This window comes from Pteropus medius, unplaced genomic scaffold (genome assembly GCF_902729225.1).
Source record: "Pteropus medius unplaced genomic scaffold, Ma_sr-lr_union100, whole genome shotgun sequence".
NCBI classification, from domain to species: domain Eukaryota; kingdom Metazoa; phylum Chordata; class Mammalia; order Chiroptera; family Pteropodidae; genus Pteropus; species Pteropus medius.
In genome coordinates, this window is record NW_024349800.1 from 44,711,376 (window position 1) to 44,735,999 (window position 24,624).

Below are 24,624 nucleotides of genomic sequence, written 5' to 3' on the forward strand. Positions count from 1 at the left end.
ATACTGTCTTTTCATATATTAAATGCTCATATAGGACCCACTTTTGGATCCTCTCAACCTTCTATGATTTCTACTTTGTCTATTCTTATGGTCATACCATAATGATTTATGAACAGAGGCTTTCTGTTTAGCAATATATTCCAAATCTCTAAGGCAAGTCACTTTTCACTATCCCTCTCTTGGGTATTCTTGAAGATTTACTCTTATATATAAACTTAAAGATCATTTTATTAAATAAAAAACTATTGAGTTGCTAACTATAATTGTGTTAAATATATATTAAATTTGGATGAATTTGTATTTTAATAGTATTAAATCTTCTATGAAAGACCAAATATTGGTTGACATCTTTAGATTTTACAATGTCTTTCATGCCTACTATATGCCTTTCTTGTTAAATTTATTACTAAGTAATTTGTTGATATTTCGCTATCAAGAGTAGATTATTTATCTCCCTCTTTTGTTTGTACTTAGATCAAAAGCTCTATTTTAGACTTGGCTTTGCTGGAAACTATGTTTCCCCAAACCCTCTTTCTTGTACAGCTACAGGTTGTAGTTGGCCAAAAGTGAAGTTGCATGAAATTTTGGATGCAGGAATGAAATAGCAGCTATCAAACATAAGCAGTTTCTAGATTATATTTGTTCTTCCCCAGCTCTCCCTTGTGAGCACTGGTCCTTCTGACAAACAGTGACCTGCCACCCGCACATCATTGTGAACCCACTGAGGCAGTGGCTGAAACGAGCCAAGAATCATCCACTAGCATCTACACAATATTTTATAAACTTCTACACCAGCTTTCTTCATAATTCCAACAAAAGTGACCAGATACACTTACTATTCCAGGTGCAAGCTGGTAAATACTTGCACCAGGGCTGACCTGTCATTTTTCTCTGCTCCTTTGACTCTCTTTTTGGGACCTTTACTTTCCAAGTTCTCTCCACACTGAATAATGTTTAATTCCTATAATAAATTTCCTATTCCACAATACTCTTGACCCTTGAGCAACACAGGTTTGAACTGCATAGGTCCATGTATACACAATTTTTTTTCTCAATGACACCTATACTATTTTTGATCTGCAGTTAGGAGTTATACACATGGAAGGCCAACTGCATGTGTTGATATACACCATTTAATACAGGGGACTAGAGGATCCAAGGATTTTGGTATCTGTGGGGATCCTGGAACCAAATCCTGACTAAAACTGAGCATAGTCAATTTTGGGGAGAGTCAAAAGTTGTATGTGGAGTTTTGAATATGTAGGGTCAGCATCCCTAACCCCCACATTACTCAAGGGTCAACTGTAGTTCCACTTCTCTGACTGAAGCACAACTAATACTATAAAGTATGATTTTTGTATGTTTATATTATATCTAACCACTGTACCAAATTATCTTATCAATTATCTTCGATTTTTTGAGAAATATCTTGTTTTCTAGTATACAATATTTCATATCAAGAAAATGAGATAGTTTCATTTTTTCAATGTTTATATTAATTATTTTCTTCCTTAATTTTTTTTTCTTTTTTGATGACATTCGTTGGAACCTCTAGGTCTATGTCAAACTGTAGGCTGGTGATACAGTAGCATTCAGACTGCCAATTGCCTGATACAATCTTAGGAGGAAGCCTTTATGCTCCTCAGTCACCTCACATTCTCTAAGCCTCATAGATAGGTGGACTCAGCCCACCAGTTCAGCTTGATTTCTCGAGCTAGAAAGTCTGACACAAACACACGAGGTTGATGCTTACACCATCCTTCCCTTAAAACCTACTCCTACCCAGGACTAACTTCATGGGCACATTATCTGTATAGTCATATAAAGCCCTAAACTTAGAAGGGCCTCATGCTTGTTATCACGTTCTGCTATAAACATATAAAATTCTTAATTTTTGAACATTTCTGTTTTATACTGGCCCCCCAAATTATGTAGCTGGTCCGGCTCCTACTTATATAATTCAGCCGATCTCTCACAGGGATCTTCTGAGTTCTAATCCTTGTCTCTGAGCTATAAGGTGCTCGGATTCAGTCTCTGTTCTAGTCCATACCACTAGAACACTAACTAGGTTCCACAGCATCCAATGCATTATGTGTATCCCAGCAGCTATTTGAGCCATAAGAGGCAGTTGACTAGTACTGAAATGAGGGGTGTAAAAACCATGAAGAGGTCATCGTTTTTCTAGAATTCACTACTGAATCTTTAATGTGTCAACCTGTGGGTTCAAAATGAGTAGAAGTATACATTTACGTCCAAAAAAGTAACTGAATGACTCTAGTGAAAGTGACGGCAAAATCCACTGTCATGATGAAGGAAGAGAGAGTAACTTCTCACACATTCAGTGGAAGTGAATGTGTGAGAAAATATCAGGACAGAACAAAAGAACTAAAGAATTAATGATAGAAATATGTCCCAGCAATTCCACTTATGGATATTTATCCGAAGAAATTCAAATCACTAATTTATAAAGACATATGCACTCCTATGTTCATTACAGCAGTATTTACAATAGCTAAGATATGGAAGCCACCTCAGTGTCCATAGATAAACGAATGGATAAAGAAGATGTGCTATATGTGTACAGTGGATTATTTCAGCCATAAAAAAGAATGAAATTTTGCTATTTGCGACAACACAGATGGACCTAGAGGAAATTATGCTAAGTGAAATAAGTCAGACAGAGAAAGACAAATACTATACAATTTCACTTACATGTGGAATCTAAAAAATAATAAAAATAAAAATAAACAAGTGAAACGAAAACAGATTTATAGATACAAAGAACATTTTGACGGTTGCCAAATGGGAGGGTATTAGGGATTGTTGAAAAAGGGGAAGGGATTAAAATGTACAAATTACCAGTTATAAAAATAGTCACGAGGATGTAAAGTACAGCATAACTATGTATGGTGTCCGATGGGTACTAGACTTATCAGAGTGTTTAGGCTGTAAGTTATGTCTAATAACTATGTTGTACACCTGACATATAATATAATATTGAATGTCAACTGTAATTAAAAATTAAAATTATATTTTAAAATGCCAAATATCATGAATTTTGAAAAAGGAATTAATGGTAGATAAGACAGATTCATATTGAATGAGAAAATTTTTTCCTGGTATATAGTCTATCAAAAAGAATTAAAGGGTAAAGGCAAAGTTCAATAATAAAACTCCCATAGTTATAAAAATCTCCTTTATATGTTATGTACTGGTCCTTAGTCAAACAAGTATGCTTTATGTATTTTAAAATTACTTCAAAAATTAAATATCTTTAGTTTTTAGCTCATCATTCTGAAACTTCAAGAACTTTGTAAAGCAGTGTAAATGTAGAAGATACACAATACTGAGTTTAACATTATTGAATGTCAGCACATATCCTGAGAGTTGTGTATATAATATAGAAACTACGACATCAACAAATATTTTGAAAGTTTTAATAGACTTACACTATTTTATCCTCAAAAGAATTCTATAAATTGAGTTATTATTCTCTTAATAAAAATAAGGGAACCAAACCTCAAAGAGATTTAATGACTGATTTAAGGTCACACAGGAACCAGAATTCAAATCCAGAACATGCCAAATTATAATCTGTCTCTTAAAGATGTACTATTGAGACAAAGGCCCTTTGATTTATCTATCTGGTAACAATCTAGCTCTTTCCCCTTTTACTTAATAACAGATTATTAAGAAAACTAAGCACTCCAGATGTGGAGATCTTTTGCCATTTTTTCCTGATCCAGAGAAAGAGAAAGAGACCATTTTCCTAACTATACAGATAAGTACAGATTACTGGCATGTGTCTTCCCGTGTGTGTGTGTGTGTTTGTGTGTGTAGTGTGTGTGTGTGTGTGTGTGTGTATAAGGAGTGTGGAGTGGTGGTGGCGGTGGTGCTGTGTTGTTGGGTGTTAAGGATGAGGGCATAAGATCCTTAACTATCTTATACTGCTACCAGAATGAAGATATTTCTTTTGATGAGAAAAGATTGGAGTTTTCCAAGGAGCTTTATCTACCAATAAGCATGATGACAGATACAAGATCAATCACAACCTGATCAATCACAGATCAGAAGTCTCCATTGCAGGACACGCACACTCTTTTGAGAATCTCTCCAAGAAAGCTACTCTCAGAGAAGTGCATGATTTTCACTAGACAGAGAAATTCTTTTCTTTCGAAACCATATCTCTGGTCTCTGGTCTCAGCAACCCTTCTCACCTAATGTTTAACCGCACGTTGCCTCATGCTCCTAAACAACACAACATTCTCCTGAATAAATTAGAATATGGACTTCCTTATCTTTCTTAATCCATTTACATAATCATCATATAATTCTAAGTCTAATTCTAATCAGTCTTGCATCTTATTTTTAAGTGGTCATAGACTATAATTATAACCATCGAAAAATCCTTTCAGTCAATTAACAATCTCCTCCAACAGAGAAATTTAATCTCAAGAGATTGAGATAGGATAAGAAGAGGCTTCACATTTGGGTGCACTGGGAAATCTAAAATAGATTTGCAACCTCATCACTTAAGTGGGGAAATTCCTTAGCTATAAAAGTGAGGGAGAGAAGGAAAAGGAGAAGAAAGATAGAAGGGAGAAGGAAGAAGATGGGAAGGGGAAAGAAGAAAAAGGAAGGAGAATGAAAAGATATAGTGAGGTATAAAACTTAATCAGAAAAACAGAAACCATTTCAAGTATTTATATCAGAGGGAATTTAATTCAGGGAATTGGTTACACAGGTGATGAAACAGCTGAGAAGTCGATGTAATCTCCAAAATTGGCAACAGTCAAAAAACCACTATACCCTAGAGCTGGAGAGACAAGTGGAGAAAAGGGCAGTGTTACCTGAACCCCAGGGCAGGGATACCTGACAGAAACTAGAACATGACAGACCTACGAGGAGGGAGCTAGAGTCATGGAGGGTCCCAGCCTGGTCAGAGATGCTACTGGGAGCAGTTCTTCCTCTTCATGTTCCGTGTTTTCACCAATATTTATTTTAGGTGAGCAGAGTTGAAAGCCAGCTGCCATAGAGCCTGGGCTGTGCAGCTTATAGGTGTCAGCTTCCTATTTTACACAGAAGTGCATGAGAAGAGCAAAAATTGAGCATCTGAGGAATATACCTGATGGGCTTAGTCACAGCAGGGAAAATCAGAACTCCAGCTGGATTTGAGCCAGCCACATCACTCTCATGCTTGGGGTGCATGATTGACAGCTATGGTCCAGACAGGGAACTAGAAGAGAGTTGACAAAGTAGCTGCTGATGAAAAAATCCTATTTGTAAATGTACATACACAGAAGAGAAGAAGGGAAAGGTTTCAGTAGTGCCCACTGAGGGGAGTTATTATCGCAAGAATGAAACACCAATAAATAATTGAACACAAGAACCTGGGAAACAGTTAAATACAGGTGGATGATGAAAAGGAAAGAGTACAAGAGCTAAGCTAGCAACGACCCCTGGGAAGCAAAAGGGACAAGATAAAAACTTATTATTTGAGAAGAATTAGTTGCCTTCTGAGTTGGCTGAATTGTCCTGGGGATGATAAAAGGCTAAGCTCCCTAGAGAAGATGAGAAATAAAGGTGCTTTTGTTTTGTTTTATTTAGTCTGAAATTCTCAATTTCTCCATGATCATGAACGTGCCCCATGAATGCCAAGCAAAGAGTACAAGGATTTAACCAGTCATGACCCCTAATGACACCACTAAGTCCTCCCTCCATGTTAACTTAGAACTGGTTTGCACTTAGTGCCTTTCATAATTCCATCTATCCCAGGTCCTTAACCTTCCCATCAGGCTGTGAACACAAAAGGCAATTTATCTTTAGGTTACTTGTTCAAACTGTGTGGAGTCCTGACAGCGTTTTACATCAGCACCACTTGAGATACTTGTGTTCTTTTCCACTTTGTTTTTAATGGGAATCACTGGTGGTGTGATGCAAGATTCTTCATTTTTAAAATAACCTCAACTGATATTCATTCATACTTCAATTTGAGAACAACTAGATTTGGGGCTCTCTGGAGATCTCTTTGGGGCCACCATAGAAAAAAGAATCCAGAAATGGGACAAGAAGAATATAAAGTTCCAAATCAACACCCTTCTCCCCATAGCAGTTTTATATACTGGTCTTCCACTAAGATTTCATTGAAAGAATTTGTTTGTGGCAAAATAACACACACATACACAGACACACAGACACACACAGACACACACAGACACACACACACACACACAGTTGACCCCTGAACATTACAGGTTTGAACTGCAATCTACTTACATGGATTTCTTTCAATAAATACATATAGTATTATAAATATTTTCTCTTTGTTATGATTTTCTTAATAACATTTTCTTTTCTCTAGCTTACTTTATTGTAAGAATATAGTATATAATACATACTACATACAAAATACATGCTTATGTTATTAGTAGGGCTCCTGGTCAATGGTAGGGTATTAGTAGTTAACTTTTGGGGGAGTCAAAAGTCATATGCAGATTTTTGACTGCGAGGGGATTGGCGCCCCTAATCTCATGTTGTCCAAGGTTCAACTACATATGTAAATGATGTGTATGTCTTAAAGAATATGAAAAATCATGGATCTATAGAAAACATTACTTTAATATGGGCCATTTTTAATGACTCCTACATTCTTATCTTGTTCTTTACCTGAGGTCCCCTTCTCTGTCATTCTAGGTCAGACTCAATGCTTCACTCCCTGAGGGCTCCCAATCCATCCTAGCAAGCTGCTAGGTATCTTTGGTAAATGTGTTGTTTTGAAGTTTTCAGAAGACACATTTCCTCTATTTCAGTGTTCTGGCACTTTCCATGATTTCCCTGTTACTTTCCATGATTCCTCTAAATGCTGACAGTGACTACACCCATTCATTCCGTTCACATCCATGGGCCACTGCATTGGGCCAGGCACCAGGACGGGCATTGTCTAGTCACTAGAGTACAAAAATTAATTTAGTCAGGAATGTGACATGTTGTTTAATACCTGTGATAACCTAAACACACCTGAAAAGTCAAACATGTTTCTTCTCTTGCCTTTGGCTTATATTTTTTCAAAGCCATTATGGCAAGTCTCCTTGAGAAAGAAATCAGAATAGATACCGATATTGAATAACTGACCTTTCTCTTAGTCATTTGTAAACATTATATCACTTCTCTACAGAGTAGGTCCAGGCTTTTCTCATTAATCTTCTTATTGCAAATATATCTTTACATTTTTTATACTGATTTTGATATTGTTTTGTATTTTAAACCTTGGAAAACAGTCCTTACGCTCTTTGGTGTCCCAGCTTTGTTATATGCCACTCATTCTATCTTTTGTGTGTGGCTGTGAATAAATGTGTGTATTCATGTATTAGCAAATATTTATTTGTGCCAGATGATCATATGTTAGTATTGGTAATTCAGTAATAAAAAAGATAGTACCATTTCCCAACTTTCTAAGCAAATATATAATAATATTGTCAAAAATCTATTATTTTTATATATTTTAGGCTAAAAAAGACATCAGAAAGTAGTGAGACATTTTTAAAAGATTTTTTAATCCTCCAAGGTGAGAGAAAAGTCATGGGCTATAAAATACAAAATAGAGACTTCCATTTGCAGAAGTGATTCATGTGAGAACATAAATAGGAAGGAACAAAAGGGAGGAAATTGGAGCAGGACCTTAAAAATAAAAGAAAAGGAAAGAAAACCAAAGGAATCTGTATAGTCTGGGCGACAGAAATAAGAAAAAAGAGGAGGTCAGTGGTGGGTTTAAGAGAAAAAGATTAGGGAACATGCTATCCTCTAATTAAAAAGAAGAAATTAAATAATACACATTTTTTAGTCTGTCTCTGGAACAAAGAAAGGTACAGGAAAGGACAATAATGTGAGCAAATGCCAGCCTGCCAATCCAAGAGTAAAGAGACTACTGTGGTACAAAGTCAGAGGCTTGGGTTTAATCCAAACTCCGCCACTTATTAGCCAGTTGTTTATCCTTTTCTAGGTTATGAATCTCAACTCCTGCATTTAGACAGTAGAAATTATACCTGCCTTATGGTGTGTATATGAAGATGAGCCATACGTAGCTATAACTTTACGATAAATGAAACCTTTGAGTAAAGAACAAAATAGCACCAAGTAGGGTCAGGCTAATTTCAGGGAGAGAGTGGCACTTCAGCTTGGTTGTTGAAGCTCCTCTAAATGGGTTTTGATTACTATGATCAGTGGAGTTTGTAAAAAAAAAAAACTGAAATAATTTAGGAGAAATAAGAAGTGGTAACAGTGGTAAGAAGTGTTTTGATGTGAATGACAATATTTTAAAATTTAGATATGGACATTTCTAAACATAGATTACAGGCTTGTTTGTTTGTTTGTTTGTTTGTTTGTTTAATCTTACCCTAAAGTCTCTTTAGAATTACAGAGAACATAATGCATATACAGAAATGGATGGTCATATATTGTTGGCAACTTAATGAACTTAAGAGAAACCAGACACTGACTGAGGGAAAACAGGAACATATTATGACATTTTTTTAAAATACATTTTTATAAACCAAACTGTATTTTCCTTAAAATCATATAGACACTGACAGAGACAGACATTATTTAAATATAACTATAATATCCCATCATCCCAATAATGAAAGGAGTGGGAGTGAAATAAGTTGACAAAGGTAATAAATCAAAATTGTTCATCTCTCTTCTTAAGCCATGGGATCTATAGGAAACACATGAAGTTCAGGAGTTGCCTCAGGTCAAGAAGAAAAAACATCAGTGACAGGCAAGCCAAGCTGAGACATCCTTATACAAACAACATCACTCAGGTCTCCACAGAAGAGACCCTAATTATCTCAAGAGTACCTCAAAATAAGCTGAATTCTGATTCAGCCAACCAAAGTCAAAACATCAAAACAGACAGGGAGGACAGAACTGTATTAAGAACATAAAGATGGAATCAGGACAGTATCATTGCCACACTGTGTGAGAACTTGAGGCTTGCTGGATGAGCCAGATGCTTGAGCAGCTATGGTTTGGGTTGTGGGAGAATGTGCTGAAAGAATTGGCAATGGCAATGAGTTACTAGAGAGCTTCCTGGAGGGTTTTCATGGTGAAAGCACCCAGGTGCAGCTCACTCTGCTTACTGCCATAGTAAAGCTGTTTCTCAAGAAACCATCAGAAACACAGGAGCTAGTACAGTAAGTCTTAATTAAGTTTGGCAACACAAGATTCTGATAATCCTGACCTTCGAGATCGGGGCTATATTTTTCAGTGTCTTCTCTCAATGGACTCTGTCACAGCCAAAGAAGTAGTCTTGTCTGAGAAGCCTTCGATCTTTGAGGAGACAGATCTTATTGAGCCGACTCTGCTGGATGAGCTGCTCTGCCACACTGGTTCTCTGGCTTCTGTGTATCACATGCCGCCCAAGGCTTTTGTGGAAGGAAGTCACTTGCCAATACATCATGGGAGCACTGATGCAGGGGTCAGCCCTGTTGGCACCACTACTGTCACCAACCTAGAACAGCCTCAACTTATGCCTTCTCAAGTTGACGTTTTGGGGGACCTTTTAAACCATGATCTCAGTCCCCCAGTCAATGTACACAGGTATCCTCCATGTAGGTAGGAGCAGTGGATCTCTTGGGAGGAGGACTAGATAGTGTGGAGGGCCAGGCCTTCATCCCATCATTAGTGCCTGCAACCTTTGCTCCTTCTCACCGTGGTCAACAGAGGTCCGAATGACCTATGTGAACTCTCCACAGTGGTAGGCATGGAACCTGGTAGATAATGCAGCTCCCAGTGCTGTCTGGCTGCCTGCAGTAAAGGCTAATAAAGGCTTGGAGATTTCTGGAATATTTACTCATTGCCAAGGGCACACTCAATGGAAATGAACTTTGCCAACAAGCTCTGTAGTCCATGACAGACTCTGCAATCCAGTTTAACGAGAACAGCTTTGGTGTCATCCCAGCACTCCTCTGGTCATCCACAGACCACTAATGCCAACCCAGAGCATTGGCGTCTTCCTGCCTCTGAACACCCTAAACCTAGTCATAAAGACAGAACCTCTGAAGAACCTACAAGTGGCTGCAAAAAAACCATCTTGATCTTCTACTTTCAGCTGCCTCATCCCACTCAATGTGCTCTTTGTAGAAAATGGCAAAAAGGAGCATCAGTTCTTTGCAACATGGAAAGATATCCCCAGTGAAAATGAACTTCAGTTTCAGATTAAGGAATATCATTTAAATGCTGACACTGTTTCCAGCAAGTTGCAAAACAACAACCTTTACACTGTTGCCAAGAGGAATGTAGAAGGGCAGGCCATGCTGTCCCAAACCGTGAAGCTCACTAATGGCATTTGGATCTTGGCTGTGCTATGTATCCAGCCAGGAAACCCCAATTACATGCTGCCTCTGAAGTGGAGAGCCCCTGATGTCTTTCAGTACATCTATCAGGTCTACGACAGCATTTCGAAAAACTAATAGGCTGGTCCGGTGCCTTCTGGTCACCTTGTGCTTGGTACAAGCTAAGAACTCTTAACTGTAAGAAACTGTATTGCCGTGTAGCATCTGAACGCAAATATACTGAGGCCACCCACCAAGGTCGTGACTAGTCTAACCTAGTGCTAACATTAAGGCACAACCTGTTGGATAGTTTTAGCTTCCGGTGAACGTTTGTAACCACTGCTTCAATTACTTCCCACCTCTTGCCAGCTGCTGCCGTTGTCTGTCCTTACTTGTGGGCTTCTCCATACTGGGCCAGTGACTGGCATTTTTGAAGGCAGTTTCATACTTTGTAATTGAGAGCTCATTTTTAAAACAGGAAAAGGCAAAAAATATTAAAGCAAGGAATTCTCTCACTGAAAAAAATCAAATGTAACACATGATTTTGAACTGAATCTTCCTACTATAAAGAACGTGATGCGAACAACTGATGAAACTCAAATGGGGTATGAGGATTAGATGCATTGCAATCACAATGGCCATGGAACAAATCATTCCATACACTAAATGCACACAAAAATATTCAAAAGTGATCAGGCAACAAATCACCAACTTGCACTCAAATGGTTTAGGAAAAAAAATAAAGATATTTGCTGTACTTAAAATTTTTCTATAAATTTATGGATTAAAAATAAAAAACATATAGTTTTAGAAAAGCTATGAAATGTTCTTTAAAAGTTATATGAGGAACAATGAAGATATATAAACTCACTCTATCAGATCTGTTCCCTCTGTGTACTCTACAGAGAGAAGGCTGATGAACTCACAATAAATGTGGTTATGGCTCATCCAGAAATTCTCTGCCCTCCTACAAAACTTACTGTCTGCAGCACACATCTTTACCTTGTACCCTCTAGTGTTCATACACATATATTCATCATATATATAAAAACATGTTACATAATACATTAAATAATATGCATCTTTTCATTGAATAGCGGGCTAATGAATTAATCTCTAACACCAATTTATGCATCAGAAAATAAAGTTCCTGCATATGTATTTATATTAATGCAAAAAAAAAAATACACCACCAGGACAAAGTTACTTAAAGAAAATAAAAGCCAAATTGTGGAGTAAAGTCTTCAGAGAACCACCAAAATTGCATTAGACACTCGAGTGCCTTTCTATTTAGTTTAATGTGGCTATTCACAAGCCCTCTCTCTTTCTTCCTGGACTCACAAGCAGACTTCATTCCTCAGAGCACTTGTCAGCCTAGATTCCTCAATGACTATGTAAAGCAGAGACCTCTCTCATCACCATTTTATCCTTAAATGAGAAAAAATAAGTTTCTACATTTTAAGCCACTGAGATTTTTTCCCCTGCCATAGAAACTACTACCATCACCTAAACCAGTGCGTTTATTTACTCTCAGATGTGGTATAAAGACCACAGCTGATTGTGGAGACTAAGTCCCTCAATTTCTTTAGACTGAAACATTTATAGGACAAACCAGCCATTCACTTGCTTATATTAGCTGCTTCCTAGGGTATAAAACTTCTCCTCGTTCTGTTAATGAAATCATTCATTTTTCTCCATCTCCCAAAGGCCAGCTTGTAGGAAAGGAGTGAAGAGGAAGGGAGACAAACATCCTGCCACATTTGTCACTATCTATCCATTCATCTGTTAACACCTATGTACAGAAGGCTATTACACACACTAGGTGCAGAACGTCAAATCTAGTGCATGAGAAAATGTGCACTAAGTATAATTTTATTACTTCAACTAATTCTGGTGAAGTACAGTAACTGTAAGAGCAAGGGACCTAAAAAGCAAAACAGCAGAAGACTAATCTGGTCTAGGAATGAGGCAAGGCCTTCCAGAGAATGTCAGCCCTGATTTCTGAATCCCTCTGTACAAGATGCTTTCCTGTCATTCGGTTCTTGCAGATCAATCCTTCACCCTGTGTGAGATTCTCCCTGGTACCTGACTTCAGTTGTTTTCCTTCATTCAAACCACCTTCAATTTTCTCATCGGTAAAATGGGGATAGAAGTACATACTTCACAGGTTTATTATAAGGTTAAAGACACAAATGTATGAAGAAGTACCTGGCACACCAACTGACACACAATAGGCAAACAACAAGTGCAATTTTATACCTCAAGGCCAGATTTCTTCAATATGATAATCTAATCTAGCTACCAAACATATGCATCTTATTCCTCATCCACTTTGGGAGTTTATTTTGATCTTTCGTCATATACTTAATTAAAAGTAAATATCTGAATATTAAATTTGTGGTTTCCCTAAATCTTACCCTTCTGGTTTTTACTTTTTTCTAGTTGAACTTGACTATATCTTTGTTCTTCCCTATTAGTGACAAATTAGAATCTTGACTCAAGTTAAACTTTGTTCTTATACCTCCTTGTCAATGACCTTGTCAACCCAGAGACCAAAGTAAAATCATCCTCATCATCATCCTCATCAAAATATTAATATTAGAGCTATCTTTTATTGAATTTTTACTATGTATCAGGCATGTTTTGGGTACATAATAATGTTATTTTTTACCTCATAAAACCTTAAAATAGTTTGCAATATTTTAAGAATGATTGTACTGAAGCTTACAGTGGTTCAGTAATTTGCCTAAGGTCAGACAACAAGTTGGCACTAGAAGTAAGATTCAACCTGAGATCTGTTTGCCTTCAACATTTACATTTTCCACTATATAAAATGCCTTCTAACATGAACGTTTAAACTGATCTCTTGTAACTGTTTTTATTGCCACATTTTTTGAGCCACAGTTGTGGTGGCATTTGATCTACCCATTAAATATACCAGTGGATCATTAAATATGTCAGTACATCAAATTGCCATAAACCTGGAAGCTGAGGATAAAGTCAGTAAAAAGCAACATGAAAACATAAAATATAAAGATTGAGCGAAAGTATACCATTTTACAAATTATAATGTGACATCATGTAATGAAAGATTAGATTTACCAAACTAAGTAGTCAAAAATGTTGCCTGGGTTACTCCAGCAGTAACCAAGGTAAAGGGCACTTAACTAATACCTATTTTTTGTTTTGTTTTATCAGATTATAGTCCTAAAAAGAGTGCATTGTGTTATAATAACTAATCACACTATCCCTTAAAATTAGTTTGTTTCTCATACTATTACTTTTCTCCCTAGTCCACATTTACTGGCAACTGGGGGAGAGGTCAGGAATACTCAAGGGGGAGAGGTTAGGAATACGCTGGGCAACAGAACGTTCCCTAAGGTATCAATGTCTCTCCTAATAGCTTTCTTGAAAAATTCTTATCCAAGAATTTTTCCCACCAGTCCTTAGGGTGAACTACCTGTTGCAGAGTATTTATTTTTATAGGTCCTTCTAGCCTCATCCCTTGGTGTATTTGTAAGGGGAAGCGTGCCTCTTTGTTTTTAGACAATAGTCTCCACAAGCCTTCTGGAACTCTTCATGATCCTCTGAGGAAATGCAGTGTAATTCTCTTCACAATCTGATTTTATTGGTTTGGCCTTTGATGAAATACATGAGCACACACGTCCCTAACTCACCAAACCCTGGGGAATGGAATCGTTGTATGAATTACTACTCTCCAGCTGATTCATTGAGGCCAAATTTGCTGCAACTTGTACCCTAGGGATCCAAGTATTTCAAATAATAACTGAACATAATCAGAGAAAAGTAGTAAGTAGGCACAAGAATAATTATAAAATACTGCTACATTTCATAAAATTTCCATTAGGATAGATTATCTAGAGATTATCCTCAGGCAGAAATTTATTGAAATTACAAGATAAATCTAGTTCTCTTGATATTCAAAAAAATAATTCATGAAAATAGAAACATTCCTTTTTGTTCATCTATATCTTTATCGTCAAACAGGCATATTTCTTTAAATTCGTGGACTCATACCTCTTCTTCCTTATATCATGCCCTATATATAATATTTACATTATTTGTAAGGAGCCTATCATTGAATCCTATGTCCATTGCTTCTAGTACTCTCTTATCAGTCCACCTGTTAATGTAGATTGGGTTTCTGACATTAATTACATAACGGGGATAAGACAGACATAATTAATGAAATACAATCACCACTCTAAAAATGTTTAATAGCTTTGGTCTCTTTCTCTCTCTTCAAAATTATAACTGGTAGAATCAGAAATTCTGTGACCCAGAATATCTAATATTAAAGTTGAGAATGTTATTAAATGTATAATATACAATGATTTTTATTTTCAAAAAGTCAAATTCCCTCCCCAAATAAGTATTTGACATTAAAATACTACTCATCCCAATTTGTTTTTTGATGGTGCAGAATTCTTCATTTCCTTTCTATGCATCTACATGATTTGACAAATATGTATTGAACCTTAACTACGTATAAGGCTCAGGCATGGGTGCTAGAAAGCCACCAAAAGTGAGTAGTCAGGTTTTTGTTTTAAAAATCAGTTTTAACTACATGTAGATATGAGAAATTCTGTGGTTTTAGATATTTCTAACTGACTGAATACCAGATGGCAGTGCATTTATTCTATTACGGAAGATAAGGATCTCATGGGGAAAAAAAAATAAAGCATTCCGATTCTTCCTGAATATATTTTGTCCCCTGTCACAAATTATCTGAAACCATCATAAGCCCCCTTTATCCTCTCTGCAAATATCTACAGTATGAAGTTCAAATGCCTTACTACGTCATACATGGCCCTCACGAGCTGGGCTTCCCTACATTTTTAACTCTGATTACTTCAACTCAGGTGTGGTATTAAAAACCAGCAAGGCCTGAGCACCAGCCAACCAGAAACAAACAGGAGTATCCCTGGCACAGGGACTTGGAGGCTTCCTTCAGTGTTAAGCGATTATCCCTTCAGTCGTTAGATTTGGGGGAGATTCAAGAACAAAAAGACAGTGAGGATCACACAAGGGATTTGGAACAGTAGCAATTTACTAGTCAGATAGAAGTATTTCGATATGTTAGACGACCATTAAAATGTATGCCAGTAGCCTACCAACTCTACTCCAGTTTCTCCTCAATGAATACCCTTTACTCTGGTCAAACCAAATGAGTTAGCATCACTGAAATGTTTCATCTCTACCTAGCTCATATCTTCTAAATGTTTCATACCCAAATAGTTAATATTCCCTAACTGTTTCACACCAACAGTTCCATGAAACAGTCCTGAGACATTTCATTGCAACGTAATTTCCTCTGCTTGAAATGTCTTTCCCTCACTCTTCACCACATAGATAAGTACTTTATAAGACCCTGCTCAGGCTTCGCACAGAAGATAATACTTAGACTTGGTGCCCAAAGGCTCCTTTCTGAGCCTTTGTGGGTCCTCACCACTTCCTCAAACCACAACTTTAAAGACACCCTCTATGCACCCCGATCCTAGATTATATGATAGGATCCTGACATTTATTTCATTATCTGCCCTTCTCCACTACTAGAATGTTAATCCTTGGAGTAAAGAATGGTGTCCTATTCATCTTTGTTGCCCTGGCTCCTAGCAATATAAGTCCTCACTCACATAATAGATCCTCACTAAGTGAAACTGGAATCTCTTCCTTTAAACTTTGCCCATCTGCAGAGTAAAGGTAATTTACCTCAGATGTAGAATTTGCTCAATATTATATCAGCAATTCTCAAACTTCATCACACATTAGAATTACCTGAATGGCTTAATAAAACACAGATTACTGGGTGCTATCCCCAGAGTTTCTGATTCAGTAGGTCTGAGAACAATAGCAGTTGTCAAACCATGATCCCCACACAAATAGCAGCAGCAGCATCTGGGAACTTATCAGCAATGAAAATTCTTGGAGCCCATCTCAGAACTACTGAATTAGAAACTGTGGGGTGGGACCTGGCAATCTGTGGTTTTAACTGGCCCTTCAGAAACCTACTAAAGTTTGAGTATCAAGGGAGTATTACATCCTCTAGAAATGGGATGATGTCCTCTTTATAATACCACACGGCATAGTGTTTTGACTACGACAGTGTTTGTTTTCACTTTGTATTTTTTCAATATTAAGTGATACACTAACACAAAAAGTGGCAAATAGTCAGATTGGCATAACAAAGGAACTAGTTTCCACAGATGCCCCCCCAACATTATCAACATTATCTTGTCCCTGGCCATTACTATTTTTTTTCACACTTGATATCTTCTTTATCTTTAGAATAGATTAAATAGACTCAATCAATAGAACTGTTTTATATGTGTTGCAATTGACAAAGATCTCATAAGATTGTTAAACTGTATCTGGAGATATTCTCAATCCATATGTTGAACTTGAATGATAAAATAAGGGACAGAGTGATAATGAACAATGACAATAATCTTAATAGTGATAATACATATCAACATCAATATCATATACCCACCCCAGAATAAAAATGTTGATTTTCCCTCCCATGTAGCAATAAAAATACTGCAGAAGATAGCTAAAAGAACATATGTTGGTATTTCGCTAGAGCATTGGTCCAAACACAGATTTTCCCATGAAGTTCTGTGATGATTCTTATCTCACTAGCTGATAGGACACAGTGGTTCCAGATGGTATGTGCCATGCTCAGGACTCAGTTTGAAACCTGTCCACAATCTTTGGCCTCCTTTTATGTATACTGTATTCCATCATAAAATTTCACAAAGGCCACCAGGAAAGGATCTCTGAGGATGGGATCACCAACCTTAGGACCTGGGATACAGGTAACAAAATGCCACCCATTACATAATCAGGATATGTCAGCTGGTCCTTAAGACACACATACCATGGAAACTTATATTTAAACTATACTCCTCTTCAGTTAAATAACTGATTTATAACCATTTTATAATTGGGCTGTTCAGTGCAAATTGTTTACTCAGTTGTGACACATATAAGGAAAACAGTCTAATACAATGATTTAGAGTGGGGCTTTGGTTTCAGAGTAGGCCCAAGTTCAAATCTACAATCTCATTCCTATAGCTGTGCAGGATTAGCCAGTTCATCCTTCTCATGCCACTGCTCCTAAATGTTAGCTTCTCTAATAGAGCAACACTAACATCTATACTGATGATACTCAGAGGCTTATTTTCAGCTCTAAATTGAACCTAAATCCTACACCACTAACTATATTGTAGATATTTTCATCCTCAATAGGTCTATTGTAGACCTTTTCAGTGATTATTTACCAATATCTCGTTCTCTTTTCTCTTCTGGATATGCAAGAGTTTGTAGTTAATTGGGGAAATATGATAGTTCTGCCTAATGTATATGTGAGCACAAGTGACGTATGACAATTTTGATGAATAAAACTCTGTTCAACTTTCAAATCTCTCTCTTCTGCTGCTGCGATCAAGAGGAGGCCTCGCTTCGAAAATACAGAGCCACCAGATCAAAGCGTCTTGGATCTCTGGGTCACCACATGGAGAGCAGCTGCTGTGGAGAGGCACTGAGAAAAGAACTGAACAATTCTTGCCAGAATATGATTCTTGTTGCTTTAAAAGGCTGAAATTCAAGGCCCATTTATTAGGCAGTATAAGCTTAACCTGTCTCGACTAATATAATGTCTCAAAACAAATGCATCTCTTCAACACATCTCTTAAGCACATTACTCTAACATCTTATTTTCTTTTAATCAAACTAAAAGGTGAATTTTTAGTCACTTTTTATCCTTTCCTCTCTTTTAGTCACTATGCTCTCCACGTTTTGCCACATTCATCATTTCCACCTTAGAAATGTTTTTTAATTTTCAAAAACTCCTAGGTCTGGGAAAGAAGTAACTGACTCTTGTATTCTGCCTCTAGAAAAGAGACACTTTCAATTGTTTTGAAAAATTTGGAGCCTCATATAACAAAACCCTAAATGTGTTACTTGGCAGCTTGTCTTTGCCCACTACAATAATATTGCTGCCTGACTTTTGAGACCCTCAATTTTACCTTTCACTATAATTCCACCATACTTCTCAGCACACATTCTTAATTTCATCCAGTTTCCTTTTTCAAGCCACTCTAGTTATACGTCTGAGTCTTTGGTCTCTGTTTTCTCTACCTTCCCAGCCTTGAAACTGAATCCAAACCCTATACTCCTTCCATGAAAACTTTCTTCATTTTTCTAACCTCACTGACATCACCTTACTCAGAACTCTTTTTCCATGAGGTAGTGCCTTATAGTTCAGTGTCTAATACTTCTTTAATTGTTACTACTTGTTTGAAAAAGTAGTAGCCATATTTTATACTGCTTCTGAATCTGTGGTAATATTTAACACAATACAAACACAAATTAAGTACTTAATTATTTTTTATCTGCTTACACCCATCAACAGACTTTCATCTGAAAATTGGTTTCCTCCAGGGAAATGTTGTAATACACTCCTTTCTTTTTTGTAACAATATCTCAGATCCTGGAGTCTTGCACCAGGAAACCTGGCTGAGAAACCAGTGATTTGTTCATGAAAAAAAGAATTGGAACTTAAATTTCTACACTCTTGGTAGAAATTTAGTGAGCTACTGTATTTCTTAGCATTTGCTTTCAGAAATAAATTCAATCCTTTAATAATAACATATTGTAAGACAGACTTTAAAAGTTATTATCGAATTAGTTCCATAAATTAAACTAGCTTGCTCAGTTGCAGTACAGATGTGTTATGATGATACCGTATATAATATGGGTGGTCTTATTTGCACCTCTGTCACTTTTTTTTCCTAAAGTTATGTGGAACATAATTGGTATTTTTCTGTGCTCAAAAAGGATTCTCTTCTGAACTGTGTCTTCCAATGATGCTTGGTAATTATTACAGCTTTAGTTTGTTTGTTTGAAACTCTTTTCAGTAAAGGTTTCTCAGTAATTAAATTCCACTGACCTAGTTTTCACTTCCCTGGTCTGTAATCCATTTCATCTCCTAGGTTCACAGTAAGTAATTACACAGATAAATGATAAAATAGCAAAAGAAGAGAGTAGAAAAATCAAAGGGTCCAAATAAATCACATAATGGAGCATCAGTCACAGGATAGCTAAGGGATATTTGTAATTCCATCATGAGGGATATTCTCTAAATGCAATTACAACACTACCCGATGCCACCATTTCGTTCTCATTAGAACACACTAGTCTTTTGTAGAGATGTGGTGCAGTATTTCATATTCAAGTCTTCCCTTTTAAATCTATTTACTAATGTGATTCAGTGGGTTGTTTCATTTCTCTAAAACACTTTCAAAACAGTAGTGCTGCTAATGAAGAGTGCTACTTCAACTTAAAAAAATATAGGCCGAATCCATTGCTTACAGCAATCATTCTTGGTTGCCCAACTCTCTATGTAGCTACAAATGTTATCAAGAACCTTTTTAAAAAACAAATTTATTCACTGAATATTTATTGAACTCCAAGCAGTGTGCTAGGTACTTAGGACAGAGGAGTAAAGAAGACACAGGTAGTCTTTCTCTGCCTATATGGAATTCCTCCCACTAGCCACATATGACTGTTGGGTACTTGAAATGTGACTTTACTAAACTGAGATGTGCTATAAGTGAAAACACACCATATTTCAAAGACTTGCCATCAAATATAAATATAAAATATTTCATTAATTATTTTATTTATTATGTATTAATATTGCGGTTATTGGGTTAAATAAAATATAGCATTAAAATTAATGTCACCTGTGTTCATTTGCATTTGTTAACATGGCTATTAAAAATTTTTAAATTATATAAGAGGGTGGCATTTGTGCTTTGCATTATATTTCTATTGGATGATGCTTTTCTAAAATCTTCGGGGAGATAAACCATTAGATAAGTAATTATAACAAAAGGTAATGAGGAATTAGATTTAAAAAAATACTAGAATGTATAGGTAGCAGGAGTCTTGAGACATGGTCAGAAATTTGGATATTTCTGGTGACCAGATTCACACCAGGGAGTCCCAGGGTTGAATGGCTACCTTGGCTAATTCAATAGTCTTCTTTTGCTAACCGCTGGCACATTGCTATACTAAATATACTATTTTAGCACTTATGACACTGTATTTCAAGTATTTTAATTCAATATCAAATACTAACTCAACTAAACACTCTCTTACTCATTTTGGTATACCCAGCACATTAGTGTTCCTGATATATTGTGGGTGTGCATTAAATGATGAAAAATGCCCTCTGGAGAACTACAAACCAAACTTAACAACCTGAGATGTCTTTGCATACCAGTAATGCTATTATCAGTCACTGATAGAATACTGCCCTTCTTGCCCAGGACCCAAGATACTTTGTTATTCCTTCCCTACAGTTGTCTAGGCTAGCAGAACTGATTTTTAATGATACTGTTGCCAATACCCGATGATCAACAGCTTCCTAGATCCTTTTACTTAGAAACAGTCTGCCATCTGATGTGAAACATGACGGGAGAATGGTATTGTTGGAAGTTATGTACTAGTAGCAGATGCAGTCTCACATCCATAAAGGTAATTGGACATCACTCCTGCATGGTAGACTTTCATTTCAGTCTGAAGCTTGATGTATATTTGACTGACAGACTACCAGAGGATGAAGTGGCTTCCTTAATATGGTTTATACCCTTGCCTGATATTGTATCACCTTGAGTGCTGCTGAGATGGAAAAAAAAAATCAATCACTGCTGCTAGTCTGTATTTCAGAAACTCCAAGTTTGTCTGGGGAAAGTTTGCATAAGGCCTCTTTCTTCCCCAGGCTTTTACTCTACCAATTTTATAAAAGGGAACATGACCCTCTTCAAATGTTCCTGGGCAGGTCCCTAAAAAGCAGCAAGCAATGAAAACAGCTTCAATGTGACAATTTCAAAGTGTTCACTGGAGTCTTTTAGGTTATATCTATACAGGCCCCAGAACTAATTTTGTTCTATTTTTTTAAAATTAATTAATGAGGCAAATTAGCCCCTTAAAAATTATTAAGCCAAATAATCAATTTTAATAACTTAAGTACTAAATTGACAGAATCTACTGGTTATTTCATATCAAATAAACAGTGCCTCAAATAATGATTAAACTAATCAATTAAAATTTAATTATTAAGCCTTTGTGTGGCCCAATGCTTTGCAAATACTGAAGTACATATAAAAAATTAAAAATATGGTTTTTGCCTTTATTGGAATTAAAAGCTAAGACAAATCAAATACAGAATAGCAAGAGTTATGCAATAAAGTGACATTCTCTGTAATGTTTTGGGTAGTTAGAAATCAAAGAAGAAAATGACCAAGGGGAAATATCAAGAATGAAGTCCTCAAAGACTTTTTTTTTTGCTTCAGGGATACCTCTCTGTAATTTCAATGCCTCACTCTTCAAAATTATTAATGAGTTTCAGATTCAGAATATAATATGAAGAAGCACATCTACTTCTTGTGAGTATAGCAGACAAGTTACTCTGAATGGCCTTCAGTTAAGCACTAGATGCTAAATAAACTGCAACAGATACAAATCTAAATAATAGCTGAGCTTGCAAGGAACTAACAAAAATCTCCAAGAGGCAGAGGTGGAGAAAGAGACTAGGCTTTGGAGAATCTCTAAGCCACAGGGTGTAAATTACCTGCAAATAATCCATAAAGAGTTGTACTTGATACCTGTGCAAGCCACAGGAATGAATGACACCGGGATTATATCTAAGGAACACTGTAACGAAGGTGAAGGTACAGATTAAGTGGTTCTTTGAGTTAGAAGAACACCAAAGGCCAGGCACCCAGGAGTTCCGGGCTCTTGATCAGATATGTACTCTTCTGGAGTCTGAGTACTCTACCAAGAGACGCTTCATGATTAAGAGAGATTTAGAAAGAACAGGGCTCATACATACAAAAAGCATTTTGATGGTTGCCATCCTGGGGGGAGGGAGTTAAGAGGCACAAGTTGGTTGCTACAAAATAGTCACAGGGATGTAGAGTACAGCATGCGGAATATTGGCCGTAGTACTATAATAACTCTGTATGGTGTCAGATGGGTACTGGATTTATCAGAGTGATCACTTCATAAGTTATATAAATGTCTAATCACTGTGTTGTACCCCTGAAACTAACATAATATTGTATGACAACTATAATAAAAAAACAATATAAACTCTTTTTTAAATATTCAAAAGTGTGTAAAAAGTGGATCCAATGAGTTAGATATAAACAAAACACTTAAAATAACTGTTCATTTTAGAACAATTACATTTTTCCCCACACAAGTGGAAATATGTACCTGGAAATATGTATATTAAAAGCACATATTGTAATGTCAGAGGGACCTACACTTCTTGTGGCTGAAAGCACTCTCCTGTCAGCAGCACATTTTTTTAATTGAAAATGACGTATGATCTGGATGAGTAAGAGGATTCAAAGAGCAAAAGCAGTCTTCCAAGGACCATGGTGTATGTTCAAAGTAACTACTGACCACCTTTCCAGGTTCTTCAGGCATTATACCCAACAATCTTGTAAAAAAGAACTTCTCTGACCTTCACATGCAAGAGGCTGGGCATCTGTAACACCATCACTCCCACAGAGCTGCACTGTCTCTCTTTCTACATATATTTTAACAATCTGTTCTACTCTCTCATTCTGCCCATGTACAGAGGAGAACATGTAGGTTTTATGATTAACATAATAAAAAATTACTAAATCTGATAATTCATGTTTCTTGCTCTAGTGTACTTCACTAATGTCATTAGAAACCCGATCCTAAAACTTTTAATTAGCATTTATGGGAGATTAATGTCTATGAAAATGTAATTTTGAGGTAAGGGTATGCCTGTCTTTGAAAAGAGAGAGATCATAAGAGAAAAATTACAAGATTCGAAGAAAATAAGAGATGCAGTCAAACTCTCAATAGGTAAGAAGTGGTACATTAACAACAATTTAGCAAGGGAGAAATATAAGAGAACTATTTAGCTTTTTCTACACAGAAAACAATTTATAAAACATTAAATTCCATTTCCTTTAATAACATTTCTCAGTCTAAATGATTAAAAGGCAATACTTGCATTTTCTACAACTATGAAAATGTAGGCACACCTGGCTGAGCTCTTTACAGATTTTACCCTAAGACTCATCAAGTAGGGCAGGATTTTCACAATGCAGATGGATGAGGAATTAATCTCATTTCCGTAGGCTGAGTATAGCTGATGTTTCTGAGGTGAATATTTGGATATCCACACTACAGTCACCAAGCCATAGTCACTAGCTCATGGACACCAACCACTAAGCTATAGTCACTTATAATCTAGCCATAGTCACCAGCTACCAAGTCACAGTCACCTATACCCAAGCCACAGTCACCAGTCACCAAGCCATAGTGAGCTACTGCCACCAAGTTAGCCACTAGTCCATCCATGCTTTCTCAGTTTGAATGACTTGACCAGAGGCTGGCAACTTTTTCTCTAAAGGGCCAGATAATAAATATTTTAATTTCCTAACATCTATGACCTCCCTGCTAGACCACACTACTGAGGTCCTGACATAATTCATAAATAATTCCCTTAAGTTGAAAGCAATGATTTAAGCACTAAGGAAAATGTCTGCCATCCTGATTTGCCATAATCTTCTTATCATTCAGATACCAGGTTCCAAGGATAATGATCTCCACAAAGGGCATAGCAAGTTCTCTAAGGCTAAAATAGAATCCTGGCTTTGGAGTGAATGGGACCAAGACTGAGAAGTCCAGTGGATGAAAAGCAGTATTAGCCTGAAACTTGAAGATAACTCAAATTCAGTTTCCCTATTCTATCTGTATCAGGCCCCTGGAGCACACATGGTAACCTGGTAATAAGACTTGTATTATTCTTTAGCTTTACTTGACCCTGAAATTTTTTAAACAGGATATATAGTTCAGAACATTTTATCATCAGAGAATATCTCATAAAAATCTATCTATCTATCTATCTATCTATCTATCTATCTATCTATCTATATTGTTTTCCTTGAAAACTAAAAGTAAATAGCAAAAAAAAAAAAAAAGCCCAACAAATAACAAAACAAACAAAAATTGCTTACGGTTAAGCAGTGGCTGTCCATTTCAATGGCACATGCACATGTCCTATCTCATTTGCTGATGCTCTGCCCTAGGCCCACCTGTTTTACATTGCTTGCCTGGCTTTGAAAAGGTTTTTACCTTGAGGACACGACCAAAGAGAATATAAACACTAGTGAAGAAAATAATCAGCCTGAGAACATGTCACTCTCCCCTGGTA

General features: G+C 36.6%; 1 pseudogene; it reads left to right on the top strand.

Annotated features, from left to right (window-relative positions):
- Positions 1-10,469, top strand: part of LOC120621537 (AP-2 complex subunit beta-like) — a 55,926-nt pseudogene extending 45,457 nt beyond the window's left edge.
- The last annotated feature ends 14,155 nt before the right edge of the window (positions 10,470-24,624 follow it).